The sequence below is a fragment of the Elgaria multicarinata genome, chromosome 2 (assembly GCF_023053635.1).
Source record: "Elgaria multicarinata webbii isolate HBS135686 ecotype San Diego chromosome 2, rElgMul1.1.pri, whole genome shotgun sequence".
Classification (NCBI taxonomy): domain Eukaryota; kingdom Metazoa; phylum Chordata; class Lepidosauria; order Squamata; family Anguidae; genus Elgaria; species Elgaria multicarinata.
Window position 1 is genome coordinate 104,685,458 of NC_086172.1, and position 21,886 is coordinate 104,707,343.

The following is a 21,886-nucleotide window of genomic DNA, read 5'->3' on the forward strand; positions in this document are numbered from 1 at the left end:
TACTCTCAATAACTAGTAATTCAGGATGAGTTCAAAACAGTGTTAAAACATATTCAACGATTTAGTTTTTGACAGACCAACTGTAGGTATTATTTTATTGCCTAGGATAACACCCTTGGAAATGGTTTTAACTAGGAGGTGAAATTGGGATAGAAAGAAGTTGTGAGAGAGGGTGTGGTCCAATTAGGGGTTAGGGCTACATTCATCTTATGAGGATAGAGGAGTTATTGAGAAAAAAGTACCTGGGCTAATTGTACAGGGGTGTAGGAAAATAATAACACTTTCTGTAACATCACACTTGCTACATCAAGTAACAGTAATAGTACCAAGATGTTACACACATTACATTGCCACCATGTCTAGGAAAAACCACAGTAGCCACTTCTTCCCTGGTAAGTGGAGAAGGTGATCATCATCAAAGAACTGAAGTGACATTACTTTGCCCAATGCTTTTTTCTGTTTTTAACCTGGTTTTCAGGCCCATGTCTGTGACAGAAACAGGGCTAAAAACCAAGCAGAGGGAAATAATTTGGGGAGGATACATTGAAAGGGAAAAGTGACAGGGGTAGAGTAAGCAAGTACTTTCGCCCAACGCTTCTCAGTGGTAAATGCTTCTCCTCAACACACAAAAAATAAAAATAAAAATGCAACCATGGAGGTTTTATCACATGAGGTGGCCACCTAATAGTTCCAGCCTCAGAGGGACATTCAAGGGGTCTGTTCCTTTCGGACCTAGATGAATTCAGTTCAGTAATTTTCTGATGAGATCTGCTACTGATATTTACAGAAGATAACAATAAATGTTAGAAAAAATGTAATTTAAATTCAAGATTGTTAAGAGAATGTTGGAAGAAGCTTAAAAGGAATTCTCATCCAGGCTGTCAGAACCCAATTCATGATGGGCCCTGTAGGAGAGGTAAACAATACCACTTCTTTAAGGAAACTATGAAGACCACCAGGACAAACCTGTCTTTAGCTTCTGAGAAAGGACTCTGAGATACTATTTAAAGTAACCAAGTAATCCAGTAGTTTCAGATGCTAAAGCTCAGCTTTTATGGAGAGGTGAAATAGATCTGGTAGCAAATGGAGCACTGGACAACAGGATAGGAGATCCTTTCATCTGGGAAGCTTTCAGATAGGGTACACTGACATCTCAATCTTGTCCAACAGATTTAACTGTTGTGATGAAGAAGGAATTTCACCAGGTTCCCCATATATACAAACGACACCTGCTGAATTTCCCCTTTCAGTACAACTGTTAAAGATACAGGAGCCCTGTTCTCCTTTTCATATGGTCACCCTAAGTAATGTAAAAATTATTTGATTAGGAAAAATATTGTGCCTCACATGGTTGAATATACTACATTTATCCACAAATCACATGAAGCACAACTTTATATTTAGATCCCAGGATACAGCACCATCTTAAGGAAGAATTATATGCTTTAAATATGACCAGGTTAAACTTTTTGTGGTTGTTTCAGTTTCTGTCAGCAGCCATCCATCTCCGAACATAAAGGAAATGAAAAATGGCAGGAGGAAAAAAAATCCAATTTCTTTTTAATATACACTGCAAGGAAAGCTCATATTCTCAAATTTAACAACTGCCATTCATGACTTCTTACTGCAAATGAAAAACCACAGATAACTTAATTTCAAGTGCCTATAGACTGTACTGTACAATTTAAACACACCATAACCTCCAAATATCTGGACTCTTCAATATAAGTTATTTGGAATTTATGTTCAAAGCCATTACTGCAATGGGTTAAAGGGCTCAATAACAATACGCCTACATTAAAAATGGGAAACATTGTGCAGGAACACAAATTCATCCAATTGCTTCCTGCCTAACCAATTTTTTTTCCTCCAACAGAAGTATAATGTTTCTGCGATACGGAATCTCAGGGCCTCCTCTTCTAACCTACCTTATAACACTCCTTATTCTAAACCAGGGACAACATCGTGGGGTCTTATTTAATTTATATCTCACACCTTCAACATATAAGTTGAATAGCTCACAGTTGAAAATAAAAGCAATACATTGTTTGTTTCAGATAGCATTAAAAAAAACTGTAGTTGAAAGGAAAAACAAGAATAGCAGCAAGCTAAACCAAAGCTACATAAACCAATATAGAACACCAATGTATACCATACTGGATGTGCTAGAATCTCCAAAATTCAAACGTGTGTAATGTGATATATACCAGTGCTACTGAAAATTCCTGAAAACATATTTCTAAGAAGTATGAATGTTCCTTCCGTCACTTAGTTTTACCTGATACTGAGAACCATGGGCTATGGACGCCCAATTGCAAAATAACTCAATATTGAACAATTTGAAATGTGAAAGTTATAATTAACCTTTTAATTTCTAAGATACATTCGAGCTTATTTTTTCCAACTCAGAGCACAATCCTATGCATATATATTCAGAAGCAAGTCTACAGTGTTCAACTGATCTTACTCTCTTGAAAGTGCATTAGGATTGCATCCTTAAATGCTTTATCTGTGAAAAAGGTGGCTATTACAGAAATGCAATTATTTCATCACCACAAATGTACACATTATTTTGGAAATATTTTGGCCATGGATCACAAGTTCCATTTTTTTAATCATATCCATTCAATTTAATATTGCTAAATGGTATTTTAAGTTTAAATTAAAACTGTATCTATATACAGTTGGGTGTAAATCATGATTCTGATGATAAAAAAATACTATTAGGGATTTATAAAGTAGTTGAAAATAGACTGTCAAAACCAGATTTTCCTTCCTATACCTATATTATTCATTGTTTCAACATATGTCTCACCCTCTAGCTTGATTTACATTTTGTAAGGCTGTTATAAACATTCACACAGTAATACATAGGAACCTCTATTATCTTCTCTTAAAACTGGTTATTATTAAATAATTATTAATAAAATGTTATTATTGAGGATTTTTTCCCCTTTAGCTAACAAAATCCAACTTACACAATTTTCTCCTATTTCACAAATTTTAACTCTCCAAAGAGGTCTATTCTTAGAGAGGGCTATTGCTATTGCTTTGACAGTTCTGTTGTTACCATTACTTACAGTATATTTGCATAATCTTGTCATTGTTAATAAACTATGCGTAATCTTAAGAGCTAATGGTGGTTCTGGCTGAATCAGTGAATGGAAAAGAGGTCTAGACCTCATACAAGTTCTTTACTAATTGTAGAGTTTCTAAAGCTGCCATGGTAAATCCCAGGAGTTTTGAGCTCCCTTAATAGTTGTTTCATGTAATCCTTGCAAGTCAAGATAATTATTTGGGATCCGGGGTTTTCAGGTATCACCTTCTTCTCTCCGCACCAAAGCCTGCTCCATTCAGCAGGGTCTCCCAACCCTCTGTGTAGTATTGAGGGGGTGGGCTGAAGAGGAGGGGGCAAGGAAATCTGCCTCATCAAGTTTTTATATAATAATGTAGGAGTTTTTATATGTTTTAAGCAGTTTTATGTATTTTATAACATTTCATATTCTATGTTGTTGTTGTTGTTGTTGTTGTTGTTATTCTAGGATTGTAAGCTGCCTTGCATGTCCTTTTTTTGGTAGAAAGGCAGGTTAAAAACCAAAGAAATAAATAGATAAGGTTTCTTCCCTCAAGAGGATGCAAACACATGGGCTTTGTTCGACGTCTGAAAGAAAGAAATTCAAGCACAAGAACTTTCTGCTTTTTCTGACCAGCCAATTTGCCACATTGAGCAGGGGGTTGGACTCGATGGCCTTGTAGGCCCCTTCCAACTCTGCTATTCTATGATTCTATGATTCCTTGTAGAGAGGAAGGTGGGGAAGCCTGAACAGAAGTCCAGGAAGACTAGCAATGTGTTTAACGAAAGGTTCACAGGTATGCTGCTGCTCCCAAGGCTGTGTTCCCACGTAAGAGGTATCCTGGACTGTCTATATAAGAAGACGGACGTAGTAATTGGCTCATGCTATACCCAAGAACATAAGTGGGGCATTTTAAGAATCTCTTTTGCTAATAGCACATTAACTAACTTCAAGCACTCTTTTCCAGAACAAGAGACATGTGGGACAAACTCACTTCCTACCTTAATTTTTCTGAGAGTGTGTGATTATTTTGATAAGAGGTAAAGAACTACTACCTAACTCTCTGAAATATCAGGATGATGGATGATTACATTTATTCTAGGTACACTCAACAAGGCATGGTTAAACTAAATGAGAAATCCACTAAGCTGAAGACATTCCGTTTTGTCCTCTACAAGAATGCATTTTGTTATGATGACTCTCCAACAAGATTTTAAATAAATAACAAGTTTTTACTTGCTACTGTAGTCAAATGAGTTCATTAGGAAGTGATGCATGAACCGGAAAAAATTACAGAAAGATCAACTACCTAGAGAATTACAATGAACACTCTCACTTCTGCCACCTATCCTGGAATAAACATGTTATTGTGTTTAGGATGCCATTTTCTGTTGGTCAGTTAGAAATTTGAATACATCAGGATGGTGGGGAAAGTGGCTGTCTTGTCCAATACCAAGGAAACTTTCATCCTTGATATATAATATCACAGAATAAAATAATGCATGGTGTTGTGGCCAGTGAAGATGCAGTACTTGTTCTCTACATGCAGTACTTGTTATCAACACACTGTTGGTAGCCTTCAAGGATGAAAAAGACTGCATTGCCTTTCTCATCCATGAATAAGTAGGTAATTTTCTTTGGCATGAAAGTGTTCCTTATGTTCAGAAAGATGTTCTGATAGGAAACATGGTAAATGTAGTTATTACAGCCCTATCCAAGCTGCTGTCCAGTAAATTTTCTTCTCAATATTTTCTTACATTTACGCATATATTGAAAATGTGGCAATTCTCCTTCTCCTGCAAATTGTAATTGTTACAAAGGAACAAATGTGAACTTCTTAAGTAGTTGTAGCAAGTAAGAAAATGCACTATCCATTGTTCCGCTTATAAATGTGCACAGAGAACTCCTTGTACACAGGTGCTTCCCTATTCTATTATTATTATCATTATCATCATCGTCATCATCATCATCATCATCATCATTTGTATACCACCCCATAACCAAAGCTCTCTGGGTGATTTACATAAGATTAAGATGCTTAGAAACAATATACAAATATTAAAACCACAAAAACATACAATATACACGTACATTTAAAACCTCTATAACAACTTTAAGAAACGATGAGCCTAAAAAACAAAACACAGCAGAAAGCCTATGTTCTAAATTTGTTTCTCCTGGATCCCACAAAAGCAGATATGGAAATTCTGTTTCAGAGGCAAAATGATTTCCAATCTACTTTAGTCTATCTTTACTAGGTCTGGATGTGTCATGGGCACATTTTTATCATGAAACATATCAAAATCCTTATAATTAAGCTAAAAAAAATCAGATAAAAATACCTGAAATAAGAAATAAGATTGCATATAAAATTTCTAACCTCAATTTTCAGACCCAGATTTCAAGATCTCTATTTCAAAGGCAACAGCAAGGGTCAGTCAAAAGGGACCAAGTTTGCACATATTTCTCCAGTGTACTTAACATTTCTGCCCCCCTGAAAACTTCTCTTATGTATTATCAATATTTATATCAGTGGTTCCCCAAAAGAGGAAGTGAACTCCCTACGGAAACATTGAGTGAGAGATGAGAGGGAGGGCAGGTAGGTGAGACTATGGTCTCCTGATTCTGGTCAAAGGAACTGAGAAACCCCCTGCTTCTTTCTGATCATCTCTCCCATCAACAGAGGCCTTAGCTAGACCTAAGGATTATCCCAGGCAAATGGAGGGGTCATCCCTTCCTGCTCCCGGGATCCCCTGTGTGTCATTTGGATGCACAGGGATGATCCCGGGACAATCCCGGGATATAGGCCTGGTCTAGCCATGGCCAGAGAAAACAAACAAAGATTCCCATGCAGGCAACTAATATAGAACAAATTTATATTCTGGGTAATAAAGATTAGCTAGTCACATCTTTATGGTGAATTCCACAATGATGATGTAACATTTTTAACCTTAAAGATGCCCCCAAACATAGAGAAACTGAAGTACCCCCTTTTTGGAAATAAGACCAATCCTTTCAGTTCATATAAACTGTCCCAGCACAGCATTATACAACTCCAGTGCCACATAGGTTAGAGAGACAGGGAATTGCAGTATCATATATGTATGTAGCATACACACACACACACACACACACACACACACACAAACACACACCATTAGAAGAGGTTTGCTGAAAACCAAGCAGCAAGAAAATCTGTCTGTGCAGATGATGTTACATTTGGACACAAGGGCATTATCCTTCATTTCCGAAACACAAACAGACTGGCAGTGGTAAACAAACATTTACAAGCAAACTTTCTTTCCTTTACACCATTGTAAGCAGATGGCATCCCCACCTTGCTCTGAATGGAATCTGTACACAGTCTAAAGCCCCCACATTATCCTTCCCCGGAGTGTGCATACTACAAACTACGTACAAGCACTGTTTTTAACACTACTTTACTTGAGATGAAACAAGGAAGACCTATTTCTCTTCACTGTGATTGAGGATTTGAAAACCTTAGAGAAGACATGGGCAACTTGTGGTCAATCAATCAAGTTTATTACGGCAAACAGTCAGTAAAAACAACAAAAGTGAAATAGAGTTAAAATTGAGAGATTAAAAGTCAAAATAGACAAGCACCAACAGGAGAAAACAGGAGAAACCCATCTGTAGAACATTTGACAATGTTAATTGGTCAGTATGTCCTCCAGAGGCCTTTTCATGCAAGCTATGGGTGCATATAGTCCTCAGTGCTAAACAAGTTACAGCGTAAGGATTCCAATTTTTATTTCACCTTTCTGCAATATTTTAAGATTTGTTCATGACTCCCTACTTTGAAGAATACACATGATCAGTATAAATATAGAAATACAGGTGTGCTGAATGAACCAATGTGAAGCATGGGCAACTGAATTAATTCTATCATGATTTAGAATTTATAGTCATTCTATTGCTGAGATGCCACATCTTTAAAACACCATAGAAAGCCCTTCTCCTTCTTTCTATATTGAGAAAGAACTCTAATTGGCCAAAACCAGTCATAAAAATTTAACTGTGTTTCTGAAAACACAAGTGCCAAGGGGTAATGCATCACTAATGGTTTCCAGTGGAATAAATAGCAGTTCTGACGTCAGAACTTTGTTACACTCCAATAACTGTCTCACTTGGGGTTTCAGGTACAGAAAGTTACATGTCAGTTTTAAATAAAGATATAAAAATAGAATGCATGGCAAACCACACTGTCATTATGCCACCTGACACAATGCAATTTGTGCCCAATAAATGGTTTGGAAAGAAGATAGATAATACAAAAATAGTATTCTCTGGTTCATGATACCACTCCCATGCCCTCCCCTCATAGCATGTTTTGAGCTTTTAGCCCACTCCCCACAAAGCACAGGCTATTCCATTTCACATTTTTAGGATTACAGCAAAAAACAGAAGAAGCAGTTGCTGATGAGTATTGTAAAAATGAAAGTGTATTTGTAAACTAAGATAGCAACAGCTTTGCTCCAACTTCTAAATAGAAAATTAAATCGTGTTTCTAATAATTTCACTCTGTCTCTCTCTCTCTCTCTCTCTCTCTCTCTCTGTGTGTGTGTGTGTGTGTGTGTGTGTGTGTGTGTGTGTGTGTGTGTGTGAGAGAGAGAGAGAGAGAGAGAGAGAGAGAGAGAGAGAGAGAGAGAGAGAGAGAGAATATGAGTGTAAGTGAGGACACACAGTAATATTTAGTGCATGGAATAGCCAGGCCAGAAAAGAGAAAGAGGTTGTCTGTTCTTCTCTTTCTTCTTCTCCAGTAAGGTCCTCTCCCAGCTGCCTTTACAAGACAGGACAGCCACATGGAATTAACCAAAGGCAAAGCCAATAGGTTAATTAACAAGCTCTTTTCTTGTATTCCCAACATCATTGCACAAAATGTATTTACATAGGAATTGCAATACAAATTTCATTAATTTCAAATATTTTGCTATGATTTTTATTTGTATAGTGGAAGGGTATGCTTTCTATGATCTATATATGAACATATTCTGCATAATTTTGTCACTGCTATGCATTTTTCCCCAAGGAAGAACATTTATGCTCTATACATGCTGTGTAATTTGGAAGTTGGTTTATCATTTCACCTTTGATTGATTTTGCCTTTGTTTGATTTTGCTCTGTTGTGTGACGCCCCTCTCCATTTCTGTTTCTAGGCTGGCTTCACAGAATCAGTTAGCAAAAAAGAGAGCCAATAGTAGTCACCACTGCCATGAAGACACTGTGTTCAGTGCGTAGCACCTCTATGGTAGCAGCAATTCCTTCTGCAGCTGTCCCCTGGAGCTATTAGTTAAAGAACTGCACAGTGATGCCCCTGTTACCACATAGCTACCTTTGGAGACAGGGCTGCAATGCCCCAGGAAAAACATCTCCATGTGCCGGGGGAGGAGTATGCAGCAGACAATGCAAATTCATGGTTCAAAATCATGGACAGAATCCACCGCCAGCACAACAGGAAGCTAGCGGATGCTGACACAATGCTCATTCCTGCAATGGGGCAGGTCAGCAGAGCTTGCAGAAGAGAGCACCACTCACCTGTCCCATTCCAGAAACGAGTATTTCCACTTTTTTCTGCGATTGCTTTGGGGAAAGCTTGCCTCCCATTCACTAGCGGCAGGTCCCACCAGTGCAGCAGTGACAGGACTACATATTGCCCCATGGGTATCTGGGGTATTAGTGCCTTAGTCTACTCCCACTCACAGATGCTCCTATTTTAAGTTCCATTTCTATCAAACCTTTTCCATTCTGTTCAAAGATTCTGCTCTTCATTTCGTTTCTGCCTGTTTCTACTCCCCATCCCCCTGGGTCTACAATCCCCTCAGCCCCCAATATCAGCATCTATCGTTGTATCAATCTTTGCCTGGGCTGCGGCTGTAGTTAATGTTGTTTTCAAACTTTAATTCAACTTTCCGCCTTGACTAATGATTTTGACTCACACCGCAGCCTCTCACTGGAAAAGGGCCGACTCTACGGAGAGGCCTTAATTCTACTTGGAGGGGAGTGTACAGCATATGATAGCATCTTAATTTCACAGAATTTTAGTTTAAGCCCACTAAGCACAGTTTCAGATCTACTGTGCATCCAAAGTAAAACCAACTTGTACAGTATAGCCAACCCATTTTGGCATGGAAGCATCATTCTTATTTTAAAAAGAAGCACACTAAATCAGAAGGCACAATAAACCATAGCAGTGCAACAACACTGATTACTTAAAATCAGCTAAAATTTCATTGTAAGTGCAAAAGTGGATTAGAAGTGCAATTTCATTATAAGTGCACCCTCTTGACAGCTAAAAGAAGGATAAACGCTCACCTCCTATAATGCAATGGATTGAGGACCTAATATTGCTATAAACATTTGAACGGGTGATATATAGACGCCACTCATGAATGGATACATACATGGATATTTGATCTGCTATTCTTCTCATAGTGGGGACAGCAGTTTGCAAATTCACCCTTAGGTGATATTCCACAGAGGGCTTACTCTGGTGCAATCCCATAGACAATAATGGAATTTTAATACGTCTATCTGGGGCAAAGGACATGCATCCTAGTTCTTCAAACTGGTAGAAAATTAGAACGGATGTGCCATTTATACTATGAACAGTAACCATGCATACTGTATATTTACTTCTATAATTTTGCTTTAAACTTCCATATATATCTGCCTGTGACAGACACATTGTGGGTTGAATCCAGTGGTGTCATTCCGATGATAGAACAGCTACTGTCAGCAGATCCAGGAGGGGTAGGAGTCCCCTGATCTTTGCACAGTCCACACCCTCCCCTCAACTCCCTCAAAACCTGTTCTGGAGGGCTGAGAATCCCTCCAGAGCAGAATTTTCAGACGGCACAGAGGGCTGCAATGGGGAGGAGGAATTTCCACTTTGCTAGCAGACTTTCAAGTACAGAGCCCTGATGAACCCCTAACAAGAGAGGGAAAGCAGAAGAGCATCCCGACTGGAAACACTTAAATACTGAATAGACAGGTAAGAAGAGATCCAGCTGATGGCAGCATCACAGAGACCTAAGGAATGTAGGAAATCAAGTAGGAGAGAGTGATCAACAATATCAAAGAAGAATAAAGAGAATATAGACACTTTTGGATTTAGTTCATCGGAAGCCCTAAAGACGGTAAGGTGGTAACTTTGAGGCTTGACCTCTGCAATGCGCTCGGCATAGGTTTGTGCCTAGTCCGGAAACTTCAACTAGTTCAAAATATGGCAGCCAGGCTAGACACTGGTACACCTAGGAGTGACGACATTACACCAGTTTTAAAATCTCTTCACTGGCTGCCAATTAGTTTCCGGGCAAAGTATAAAGTGTTGGTTATCACCTTTAAAGCTCTACATGTTTTGGGACCAGGCTACCTGCGGGACCGCCTTCTCCCGTACAATCCGATCCGCACACTCAGGTCCTCTGGGAAGAATTTACTCCAGTCAAGAAAAACAAGGCTGACAACTATTACCCAGAGGACCTTTTCTTCTGCCGCTCCCAGATTATGAAATGCCCTGCCGGGAGAGATTCGTCAACTTAACAATCTTCCGGATTTTAAGAAAGTTATAAAGACTGATCTCTTCCGGCAGGCCTACCCAGTTGAATTTTAGGATGCCCTTTAATAATGTGCTGCTTTTAATGATGTATTAGTTTTGAATGTTTTAATTATATATATTTTGTGGCATTTGCATTTGTGTTGTGCCCTGCCTCGATCCGGAGGGAGAGGCAGGTAACAAATAAATTTATTATTATTATTATTATCATCATCATCATCATCATCATCATCATCATCATCATAATCATCATCCATGATTTTCATGTGGGTAATGTCAGTGGAGTTCAGGGGGTACAGTGAATCCCACATAATTGTAAACCCAACCCTCCCCACTCTAACTTCATGTCTCCATCTTGTCTTTCTCTATCTCTGTTATTAGGAATAGTTTGCTGGTCCAGTACTAGGATGGTAACATAAAACTGATATTTCTTCATATGATTTGCCAGAAATCTAAGCTCCCTACTTCATTTTGGGGTTTGATTACCATTTTGGGGGGATCAAAGTACAGTGCACCATTTGCTATATGTCAGTGGGTCCAGGGGCTTGCAGGGACGTAGCACTTGCACTTCGCTTCTTAGCAGGGACGCTGATGTCATCTGCTACCCCCATTGGAATTCCATGTTCCCTCTGAGCTTAGCTGCAATTGTCACAGTAGCTAGAAGGAAATGAATTTTCCCAGTAACAAGATATTGCTTCCTGTCATAATGCAAAGTGTTTGGAATGGCGGCTTGATCTTGAAGGGGCAATTAAGACCTATTCATTTTACAAAAGATCTGCTGCCAGTGGGGGTGATAATTACTAGAATTAGTTTGTTGAGCAACATACCTGCCTACTTTTTTTTTTACTGTCCTTGAGGGGTGTGTGCCATGGGAACTTTCATGATGAACACCTGCACTTAAAAATTTATCACTACACTACTGCTCTGCGTGCCCCATGCCTCTGCAAGAGACTCCTACATTCTTGGTTTGTCAGGTACACGTGCACACATCTGAATCTGTGTGCACATCTGAACAGAACAATATTTTATAGCAAGAATGTAGAAATATTCCATCAATCAGGTACCAGAATCCATCAGATGAAGGATTTATGCTTTTAATGAATCCTGAGCAGAGAGGGGTGAAACTAAACACATTATTTCTGCTGATATTTTTGGCTCAACATTACACATTGAACTGAAGTGGATATATACTTTTTTTCAATGATCAGATTTTCAGATGGCCATTTGGTATGTGAGCTCACATCCTAGCACAAGAGTGGTTCATTCTCTGTTCAAAGTGCTGAAAGGCTTGCTGTTGTGCCTCGGCTGTTTCTTCACATTGCTTTCCATCAAAAACACTTAGTGGCTTGCTATTGGTCAAAGTGATTAAGAGCTCAGCACTACAGCCAGTGCTGGCCTATTACTCATAAAACCAGGCTACTGTGTATCCTTTTGTATTCTGCATAATCAACATTTAATTACTTAATTAAACCAGCTAGTCTCCAAGATCTGGGAGACGATTCTGTCCTCTCACCCCACTATATCCTCCTAACAACCATGTGAAGTACAATTGAGGAAAAACTAGCCCAATGTCATCTGGTGAGCATCACTGAGTGGAGATCTGAATCTAGGTCTCCCAAGTCCTAGTCCAATACTCTAACCAATGTATCACAATGGCTCTCAGTTGCATGTCACCTCCCCCCTACCCCTGGGGGATCAACAATATTGTTAGGAAATACTGATTTAAATAAACCGTCATTGTCATATCAACTTTATAAATGCATAGGTAAGCACACAAAAACTTTACAATACAAAGAAGTAAAATACAAAAAGATACTAAAAAGGTTTTCATTAAAAGGTGCTCACAAATATGTAAAAGTTAGTTTTAATACAAATAATTAAAATAAGAGACACTAAAAATTTACATTAAAGGGGCCATAAATGTATAAAAGTTAATACTACTGATATATTAGAACTTCAAGTTAAATTTCATCATTATAGTTCACCATATTGACCTCTATGAATCTTCTTCTCAATTTTTGGGCAGGAACTGCGAATCTCACAACTCTGTCTGTCACAAATTTGTCAGCAAATCAAACTAAATTCCATACGTGCATTATAAAAGACAGGCCTCTACAAAAAAATTGTATAAGAATATAATATAAACAAACAATCTCAACCTTCTACCTCATGAAATTCTTATTACATTTTCTCTTCACCCTTTAAGTTAAGATTAGGATGCTGTCTTATTAGTTTGCTATGCAAAATATGAGAGATTGCAAGAATCCAATTAACTTTTTTAAAATATACCAAAATCACTGTTCAGTCATTGATTGTAGGACTATAGTTTTACACTTTCCTAAATATTGACTCAAGAAATTATTTATAGAGATGATTTTGGAAGGCAAAAAATAACAACTTGATTTTCATTGATGATAAGATATGATCATGATTATTTAGATCAAGAGTACTCAACTATGGCTTATAGAGACTTCACAGCAATTTTTAAAAAAGCAAAATGCAAATACTAATACAGATTGCCTAATTTATTTAGTATATTCATTAGCCACCATGCACCTCATTAACTATTTATGGCACTCATCTTTAAACAGCATGCATATTTTTTAATTAAGGGTTGCAAATGCAGAGTGGTTTGAACTCTCATGGCCCAGCAATTCTACCAAAATGTATAACTTCCTACATGGACATTTTACAGGCCATGTTTCCCGTGAAGCTGTATTCTGATGTCAACTCATTTGGATTCCTATCGCTACCTATCATGACCATTCAAATCAGGTTACAATGAAAATATTGGCATTTAAAGATAATCCAGCATGAAACTGAACAATATTTGAGAAAAAGCGTTCTATTTTAGGGGAAGGAGGGAAGTACAGGGGGAAAAAACACATTTGAAACTATTCAACTATGAGGGACTATTCTACAAATTGCCCTACAGTATTGATAACAGGGACATCAATGAACATGAGCAACAGTTGCATTTTAAATGCTAGCAACCATCTTTATACTTTTTTAAAAATCAGCAAATTCTGTAGCTAGGTAAATAATAAAGCCTTCTTATTTGTAGTTCTAGGTTTTTCTGCTTTTCTAATCATCAGTATCAGTGGCATTACAGCATCCAGTGGCATTACAGGATCCCTTTCCTGATTGATTTCAAGCCCTTGGGTGACTTGTTAGCAAATGATTTGGAAATAAAAAGTGACGCAGAAGATGTGCAAATGTCTTATTAATCGTTAACTAACTTCTGCCTCCAAGCCACCTGCTGTAGCTCTTAAGTTGATTATGGGGCAAAAAGACGTCAGAAAGCTTGAGAATGTTTGCTTAAGTACTGGATGCATCATGCATTTCACCCCGAGAAACTATTTGAATTGACATCCAGGCTTCAAATGTTCACAGGATCTGACCTTAGAACTGAAGAAGTGCGTCAGATCTGCAGAAAAGACTGGCAATTATTTGGGGGGGGGGGGGCGGGCTAAAAAATAAATAAATCTTTGTTTATTTTTAAATGCCAGCTGTTCAGTTGTTAAAAAGGGCTGGAATAACCAACTTTGTTTTGCAGGATTTTTTAAAAAAAATCATGGCAAAGAAAACACAAAACGTATGATTATTAAACTATTACTTTTAAAACTTCCAAAAAGATTCAACATACTTCACAAAAGAATGCACAAATATTTGAAGCTGCGGTCTCAGAGGAAAAACTTCAACCTTCCTTAGGATCTGGTTGAGCTCACATAGACTAGTCTCACATATGATAAGATCCAAAGATATAAGCTAAATGTGATGTTTCCAGGTGGATTTGTGGTACAGTAAATTTTGTACTAAAAATCAGGACCTGGAGGATTTTTTTTTCTTAGAGAATCTGCCAGCCTTAAAAGGAATTCAATCAATCTCTCACTCTGACCGTCTACTTGAAAGTAAGTTCCACAATGTCCCACGTTATCTGCAGCCATTTAATAAGCATGACTATAACAGACCAATTGTATGTTGCTTAATGGAGATCCTACATGGCACAGAACATTAGGAAAATATAATGAATAAAGAGTTTTTGAAAGACAGCACCATTTTTTTTACAGTAGGTATTGTTAATTTTCACTACATGTATTTTCCCCAAAATTCTTCTCTACAAACTATTAATTTAGATTTGTAGTGGCCATTAAAAACAGAACTACGTATATAACTTGTATTGAAATTTTTCAAGTCATTCCTTTTGAAGTTTACAATATATACAAATTCAATTACAATTTGGCATAGAATTAGGGTGGGTGTTCCACCATAGGAACAACCTGACTATTATGGATCATAAGAATAAGAACAAAAAGTTAATTTAAATAACTTAATTCAACTTATTTATATCCAACTGTATCGGTCCACTGGTAGAACAAACACCACTGGTAGAAAAGATTCCCCCTCACCTCGGTTTGTGCCCCCAAATATACTCCAGGGGTGGGCCATCTTTGTGACCATCTACAAAGCCTTCTACCCCTCAACACTTTGATTAAGTTAGCTTCCAGTGGTCATACTTCAGTCAGTCTTTTAATAATCAGTACTACACTTGACACTTCTGATTCAGATGGAGTCAAAATCACACTGAAATACAAATAGCATTTATTATGGCTAAGAGAAAACAGAAATACCTATTCATACTTCCAAGGTAATATTTTTTCCCATTCTCTGTCATTTATATATACTATGCAAATAGCATTAGAGTAAGAATAGCAACATTGCTAGCACTGCAATGACTAAAAGCCTTCACTAAACCTTGGGAATGCAAGTTACTGATTTAGACATGACTTTATTTTATTTATTTATGTATTTTGCAAAGAAGGAAAAATAGCTTAAATGAAATGCTCTGTGTGCGTATGTGTACCACAAGTATTCTATTATAAAAATGCAAATAGAAAGATTCATGGATGACCTGAACTAAGTAGCGTAACAGTTACTTAGGAGAACAAATTCACATGCCTTACAGGCCAATCCATTGCATGTTTTCCTCAGAAGAGGGTCTCTCTGTGTCCAATGGAACTATTCAAAGTGTGCATAGGATTGCAAGCCATGTCTGAAAAAACTTCACAATAAAAATGCAGGAGAAGGTTTATTACCTTGGAATAATAAGCTTGCTAGTCTTTAAAGCACCACAAGACTCTTTGTTATTGCTACAACTAACAGGGCTATCCCCTATCTAAGGCAATTGTTATCATGGTATATTTCAGTGTACAGTAATTGGGCTAAATTCAATGTTACACCAGGCTTCTGCTCAAGCAATGAGGTCTCCTTTCTCTTCCTCCCACTCTCTTGCAGCTTCTGTACATATGGCAAATCTGCTCTTGAGAATCCCCCAACCCCCTGGAGCAGAGCTGGAGGGTGTGCACAAGCGACTGCATGTTGGAGGGAGGATTCGATGCACCACCAGAAGAACACCACAGGAAACAACTTATTGATTTGCACAAAGTGATGCTACTGTTAACATCAAGTGAAGAGAGACGGTAGAAGGACAGATTTGTTTCAGTTAGCAAGCAAATAACCAATATGTTCTTTCCTTACATGTCTACTGCCTATAACAAAATAACTTGAGAGATCAGTGGGATAGGATAATCAATTAACTTTCTAATTCCTTGTATAATATCTAACCAATATTTTAAACTTGAGAACATTTCTACCAAATACATGCAAATGTTCCACTCCTCCATCTACATATCTAACATAAATCTGATACCGCCCAGAGAGTTTGGTTATTGGGTGGATGGGTATAAAAGTGTAATTAATAAAATAAATAAATAAATAAATTGGAGTACATTCAACGAAGCTCACACAGCACCACAATTAGGGGCGGGCAGCAGGTGACACTCTGTCAATCCCTACTAGTAACGATGTTTATCGTAGTACTTCTTTATTACGATCCATAAATCCATGAAAAAAACAAAGAACAAGAATCAAACATGAAATCATACAGTTGGAGCTATTATCAACTTATGTCTAATACATAGAGAGCTCTAATCCTGGCCGCCACTGTAAGAAATTTAGCAACAGCCAAAGTTATTCTTGAGGACTTATCTTCCAACAGAAACTTAACATAAAATTTGTCTGAACTTCTGGACAGTTTGCTCAACAATGGGGTGATCATAAGATGGCGGGCCTGATTATAAAAGCTACAGGACAGAAGGATATGCTCCATCGTCTCCACTTCCATGTTCCTACAGGGGCACCGTCGTTCCTGATAGGGGACACCAGCATATCTGCCCTGAAGTAATTCAATAGAATAAACATTGCATCTGGCCTTGGAGAAAGCAATACGATATTTAGCCACCGACAGGTTCTTTAGATAGTCAGCCAGCTGAAGAGGCCCAACGTAATGAACATGCAATGCACTGGGAGAGCAGGAAACATAAGAGCGAGCGCGTAAGTCGCAGAAGGCTATATCCCACAGTCTTTGTTTAACAGATTTCATAGCAAAATTCAAGCCCAGATTAAGGAGGAGGGAAGAGGAGAGACCGATTGAAGCTGCCTTCCTGGCAAGAAGCTTGGACCAACTATTCACATAGTTGTCCTGAGACAGACATGGAAGCAGACCTGAGCCCCTCCCAAAAAGACTAACTTCCATCCAAAATTTTAAGGCAGACCACCAAGCCCTAAGTGAGAGAGAGCTTTCCCCGGTTTCCAACAAAAGTACCGAATTAGGGACACACTTTGGGAGTTGAAGAAGTGTCCTCAAAAACCTTGTCTGTAGCCTATCTATCTCAGATGTTAATCCCCCTATCCAGATATTGGAGGCATATAGAAGCTGGGCTGCAGACTTGGCATTAAACACTTTGATGGCAGACGGTATAAACATTCCTCCTTTAGAAAAGAAAAAGTGTGTTATTGCTGCTGAACTGACTGAAGCTTTGTTAAGGGTGGCCGATCTATGGGCACTCCAGGACAGGGTATGATGGAATAACAGCCCCAGGTAGGAGAATTTTTTCACCTGTTCCAGGATATGCCCATCAAGGGACCACCGACGTTGAGAAATTCTATTTTCAAAGACCATGACTTTAGATTTCTCAAAATTAATTTTCAGATCATTGGTCAAACAGAAGTTGGAAAATTTCATTAAAAGATGTTTCAAACTAGGTCTAGAGTGGGAGAGAATAACAGCATCGTCTGCATAAAGTAAAATAGGAATTTTCCTTGCGCCAAGTTTGGGTAAGTGTCCTTCATGGTCAGACAGGGCCTCCTCAATATCGTTTATGTATAAGTTAAATAGCGTAGGTGCAAGGATACAGCCCTGTCTTACTCCTCTAGACATAAGAATTTCATTTGAAAGCTGTCCCTGTGTGCCACATCTAACTCGCATCCTGCTGTTGCTGTATAAAACCATTATAAGATTAAGAAGTCTTTTGTCCACCAGGATCTTATCTAATTTCTCCCATAGTTTAGTTCTAGGGATGGAGTCGAAAGCAGACTTCAGATCCATGAAGGCAACAAACAGTTTGCTACGTAGAAATTTAAGATGTTTCTCTGCTAAGTGAAAAAGAATCAGACCATGATCAGAGGTGGAGTGATTCTTTCTAAAGGCAGCTTGGGCCTCTGTGACAACATTATTGGCCTCGAGGATGTCAGTTAGTCTATTAGATAGAAATTGAGCATAGATCTTGCCTATTATTGAGAGCAGGCTAATAGGTCTAAAATTCCCAGGGTCCTTTGGGTGTCCCTTTTTGTATATCGGAACCACAATTGCGTGTCTCCAACTGTCAGGGATTTTGCCAGATTGATTTATAATGGTAAAAAGGGCGGCTAACAGAGGGGCCCACCAATCCTGATTGATTTTAATAAATTTTAATGAATTTTAATAAATTCAGCAGGGATAAAATCTATGCCAGGTGCCTTACCCCCTTTAAGTTGTTGGATTAATTCAATTAATTAATTGAATGGGTATAAAAGTGTAATTAATAAAAAAAATTAAAAAAAATTGGAGTACATTCAACGAAGCTCACACAGCACCACAATTAGGGGCGGGCAGCAGGTTAGCAGGTGACACTCTGTCAATCCCTACTAGTAACTATGTTTATTAACTTTGGAACAAACTAGGATATTACACCAAATTCACCCAGGATAATACACCAGGGTGATGTCCAATACTCTGGCTGGTTCCAAAGCTGGTAATCATACTTTCCTGGTGCAGATTCTCAGTGATTTTACAGGGTAACAAGGAGAGTGGCCTGCTAAAGATGTGTGTGCAGGACCCCTTAAAACTGCCGCCACACCACAGTGATTCTGCTAGGAAACAAGGTGTGCAGGATCGGACTCCCCAAAGCCTGCAAAACAGTCATTTTGTGGGGCCTGTGGGGAGCTCCATTCAACAAAGAAACAGGTCGCCTGATTCCCATGCACCCTGTTTTCTGTAGAAACAGCTATTCTGTTGGCAAACAAGGTGCATGGGGAAGCATCCACCCTGTTTCCCCGTGGAAACTGATTCTGCTGGGAAACAAGGTGAGTGTGGTATAGCAGGGACAACTTTCGGCAGCAGGAACTGCCTCCCCACACAAATGGCCTGATGGGAATTATTTGGTATTGCTGCCTCCTGTTAAAAAGGCAGTTAGCAGAGAAAACAAACAAACAAAAAGCAGAACATAATGGGTGTTCACCAGTCCCATATGCACACAAACTACTAAAAAAAAAGAGACCACTCTTTTCTTTGGTGAAGGAAAGAATACATCTTCATTCACAAAATAGTCTCATATATAAAAGCAGGTACAGCATAGGGTTTCAAAAAGAGTTTTCTCAGTCCATTTTTGTTTTCCATTACACAGGCAGGAGTAAGAGAGAGCAAGCCACAAGTAATGGAGGAAAACCGGAGGAAAGGGAGGAGCAGGAAGCCACACTGCAGGCCATAGATACCCTAAGGCTAGCTATGCCCCAATTCCCATGAACTAACTGCAACACTTCCTGAAATTTGCAGACGAGGTTGCAATATTCCCAGCATGGTTTTGGTGGGCCTCACGCAGCCCATAGGCCATGTGTTCTCCACCCCTGCCCTACGTGGTGACTGTCACATTTTGTCACACCAGGAGAAATTATTTCAATATGCAGATATCTCTGTGCCTACTCAAGGCTTTCAAACTGATTATTTCTGAAACAGCTCAAAAGGCCAACTCAGCAATGAAACTTTGAAAGATATGTTTGGTGTTCAGTGCTGGGCAATGCTAGCAGGCAAGTTAGAGAGGCAGTCCCAGTCTGGTGCAGACATCTGGCCTGCTAGTAATCAGCTCTTCCAAACTGAAGCCACAGTTATTGGAAACTACACCAAGAATATTAAAGCAAAAGTGCTAAACATGTACACATTAAAGCCACACATAAAAGAGGCAGAAAGTTTAACTGAACTATTTATTGTATGTGGGTGCCTGGATTTGGATTTTCATTCTAAATTTTACACATTACAAAACAGAATCCATCTTATGTTACAATACATTTAATTTCACCCTGAAACAAAAACATACAACATTTCAGATAGGGCCAGGCTATATTTCTTCTTGCATCTGAGGTATGATTTTCCTTTACAACTGAGTACATTAGAATAGCTTGACTCCACTGTGTAGGTTTTGGGTAGCTTTCTCATTCTTCAAGCTTGCAGTAATACTAGATAGGTGGTAGATTTCAGGTACCTTTCTAACCTTTCACTTTCAGTGGATGTAAAAGATTTTATTTGTAAAATATATTGCTACTGGCAGGGTTTTATTTTGTTCTGGAACCTTTGCAGCAATTCCTGAATTATAGGCTTCCCCAGAATACACGTCAAAGGATTCCTACCCACATGCTGAATAGCTAATAGGGCCTGACCTATTTCTCTTTCTTATTAAAACAGCACTGCATCTTCAGTAAAGACTTCACAGCTAGAAAAAGGAAAGGAGCTGAACTTATTCAAAAAACCACAATGAGCCCTTAAACTATTGAAAGTATTATTATTATTTTACAATTTCATGCTATATTAAATCCACGGATAACATTAATACCCAATTTGGCTGTAAACGGTATACCCTCTGACTCTGTCAATCCCAAACAGTGAGGGAAGTCAGAGGCAGCAGAAATAGGTTTTTGAGCAAGGGGACCTGGACTAGCCAGGGGTTGTCTAGCAGGATCTGAACAGTGAGAGCAGATACTGAGTATGGATGCCTAGACCTGTTGGTCCAAACTTCCAGGTATGGAGTCATCTGAGGTGTGACCTCAGAATATCCCTCAAGGGAGGTTGACTCCCCTCGGTATATCTGTACTGAGAGATGCAGTGAGATCCTGCTCCTTCCCTTTGGACAAGGTCTTATTGGGTTCAGCATCTGGGCACAAGTGGATTCTGACATATACTAGGTCCATTATCATTTTTTACAAGGGTGTCTTCCCAGGTGGCCACCCATCCAGGCACTAGAGCTTGTTAGCTTTAGAGCTGTAATTTCATTGGATTCCATCTGCTAACTAAGTAGAAGCCACCATAACTGTAAACTGATGTAAAGCAGTTTACTGACTAAACCGTCTTCTAAGAAGCACAGGTGACAAATCAAATCTAAAAACCTGTTCGCTTTAAGAAAACGGTTGCAAGCTTTCGTTGACTTCTTTGCTAACTGTGCCAATGATCCCCTGAATGCTTAAAAACCCATGTGAGTCGATGCCAAAACAGAGACATTGCCCTTATTTGGACAGCTCTTTTCTGACTAAGAGGACAGGCATGAACTATCACGTTTTCTCTGTTTAGTAGAGGCAGAACCATCCAGAACACCACTACTTCAGAGGTGAGAAGTCTCTCTTGCAACCATAAAAGTGGAGCAGCATGTAGAATAAGAATAAGATTTAAATAGTACAATGAGTAGACGCTTGGGAGAGGTAGGACACGAAATGGGAAGAGGGAAGTCTGATCCAGCCATTTCTGACTGATCCAGCACCAGAAGAAGGGGCAGGGGCAGGGAAGCTGTCTTATAAGGTTTCCAGTTATCCTTCCTCTAGAGATTCAGATCCTTTTCTACTTGATGATTCCAGCTGTCACTAAATGTTACAGGGAATTTAATCATCCAAGTAAATCCCTTTTCATAACTATTTAAATTAAATTTAATCCTCAGCAGCAAAAAAAAATCTCTTTTATAAAATACTGAACACATTTTTTTCTTGGCTGTACAAAGTCTTGTTGTGGTCGTGGAAGCTATGCAAGTTTGGACTGGTGTCTGAATGTAGTTGTGGGATAGATCAGGGCCAATAAACTGAGTCTTAATGCAAGACGGAGGCT

At 38.7% G+C, this 21,886-nt stretch overlaps 1 protein-coding gene across 1 annotated transcript in view; it reads right to left on the reverse strand.

Moving 5' to 3' along the window:
• METTL15 (methyltransferase 15, mitochondrial 12S rRNA N4-cytidine) overlaps positions 1–21,886 on the reverse strand; it is a 94,928-nt gene that overhangs the window by 23,042 nt on the left and 50,000 nt on the right. The gene's annotated exons all lie outside the window — the stretch shown is intronic.